The 2,500-nt window shown below is 50.8% G+C and overlaps 1 pseudogene; it reads right to left on the bottom strand.

Annotated features, from left to right (window-relative positions):
• The window catches only part of LOC124020875, a 131,918-nt pseudogene that overhangs the window by 65,314 nt on the left and 64,104 nt on the right, over window positions 1-2,500 (bottom strand).

Raw genomic sequence — 2,500 nt, forward strand, 5'->3', positions numbered from 1 at the left:
CACACACACGGACGGACACACACACACACGGACGGACACACACACACGGACGGACGGACACACACACACGGACGGACGGACACACACACACGGACGGACGGACACACACACGGACGGACGGACACACACACACGGACGGACACAAACATCCACGGACACACGGACACACACACACACGGACGGACACACACACACGGACACACACACGGACGGACACACACACGCGGACACACACGGACACACACACACACACACACACGGACACACACACACACGGACACACACACACACACGCGGACGGACACACACACGCGGACGGACACACACACGCGGACGGACACACACACGCGGACGGACACACACACGCGGACGGACACACACACGCGGACGGACACACACACGCGGACGGACACACACACGCGGACGGACACACACACGCGGACGGACACACACACGCGGACGGACACACACACGCGGACACACACACGCGGACACACACACGCGGACACACACACGCGGACACACACACGCGGACACACACACGCGGACACACACACGCGGACACACACACGCGGACACACACACGCGGACACACACACACACACGGACACACACACACACACGGACACACACACACACGGACACACACACACACGGACGGACACACACGGACGGGGACACACACACACACGGACGGACACACACGGACACGCACACACACACACGGACGGACACACACGGACACACACACACACATACGGACGGACACACAAAGCGTTTAACTAAAGAAAGAAAGAGTCAGTCAAACAGGTTGATCAGAAGGTGAAAGCAGAGAGACAGTCTGACAGAACCTCTTGATGTGTTGAAAAACAAACCAAGTGGCAGAATGACTCCTACTTACATGTTGACTGACCAGCTGTGTCTGTAGACTTGTAGAGACCTGAACGATTGGTACAGCTGGTTAACTGACTGACTGGCGGACGGAGTCAGTGGGTGATCATTAATAATGACAGATTGATTGTATTGACTGTTGACTGATTGACTGATTGACTGTTGACTGATTGACTGTTGACTGATTGACTGTTGACTGACTGATTGATTGACTGTTGACTGACTGATTGATTGACTGTTGACTGACTGATTGATTGACTGTTGACTGATTGATTGACTGATTGACTGACTGTTGACTGATTGATTGTTGACTGATTGACTGATTGACTGTTGACTGACTGATTGATTGACTGTTGACTGATTGATTGACTGATTGACTGACTGTTGACTGATTGACTGACTGTTGACTGATTGACTGACTGTTGACTGATTGACTGACTGTTGACTGATTGACTGACTGTTGACTGATTGACTGTTGACTGATTGACTGTTGACTGATTGACTGTTGACTGATTGACTGATTGACTGATTGACTGATTGACTGATTGACTGTTGACTGATTGACTGTTGACTGATTGACTGTTGACTGATTGACTGTTGACTGATTGACTGTTGACTGAAAGGATAGAAAAAGTGCTCAGTGCTCCTTTAAAAACAATCCTTAAATTAGTTGTGTGCTGGATCCTCATTGGTCAAATCAATCAATTGAAGATTTGATTGGTTGATTGGCTGCCTCATAGGCTAAATAAGACCCATGCTAGGCTTCTACCTCTCCCTGTGTGGGTGGAGTTGTACTTGTAGTTCTCTGAGGTGTGGTTGTAGTTTTCTGTAGTGTTTCCCAGACTTGGCTCACCAGGGCCAGAACGTTGAGGAACTCTGGTGTGTCGAAGTGGACCAGGGTTCTGATGTAAGGGTACAACTCCTCCTCCTGACCCGCCTCCGCAGAGTGGAGCCTGATCAGGAACTCAAACACCTGGAGAGGACACCACACACAGAGAGACACACAGAGAGACACCACACACAGAGAGACACACAGAGAGACACCACACACAGAGACACACAGAGAGACACACAGAGAGACACACAGAGAGACACCACACACAGAGAGACACACAGAGAGACACACAGAGAGACACACAGAGAGACACCACACACAGAGAGACACACAGAGAGACACCACACACAGAGAGACAGACAGAGAGACACCACACACAGAGAGACAGACAGAGAGACACCACACACAGAGAGACACACAGAGAGACACACACACAGAGAGACACACAGAGAGACAGACACACAGAGAGACAGACACACAGAGAGACAGACACACAGAGAGACAGACACACAGAGAGACAGACACACACGACACACAGAGAGACACACAGAGAGACACACAGAGAGACACAGAGAGACAGACACACCACACACAGAGAGACAGACACACACCACACACAGAGAGACACACAGAGAGACACACACACAGAGAGACACACAGAGAGACAGACACACAGAGAGACAGACACACACCACACACAGAGAGACACACAGAGAGACACACAGAGACACACAGAGAGACACACAGAGAGACACACAGAGAGACACACAGAGA

This window comes from Oncorhynchus gorbuscha, unplaced genomic scaffold (assembly GCF_021184085.1).
Source record: "Oncorhynchus gorbuscha isolate QuinsamMale2020 ecotype Even-year unplaced genomic scaffold, OgorEven_v1.0 Un_scaffold_962, whole genome shotgun sequence".
In the NCBI taxonomy this organism is placed as follows: Eukaryota; Metazoa; Chordata; class Actinopteri; order Salmoniformes; family Salmonidae; genus Oncorhynchus; species Oncorhynchus gorbuscha.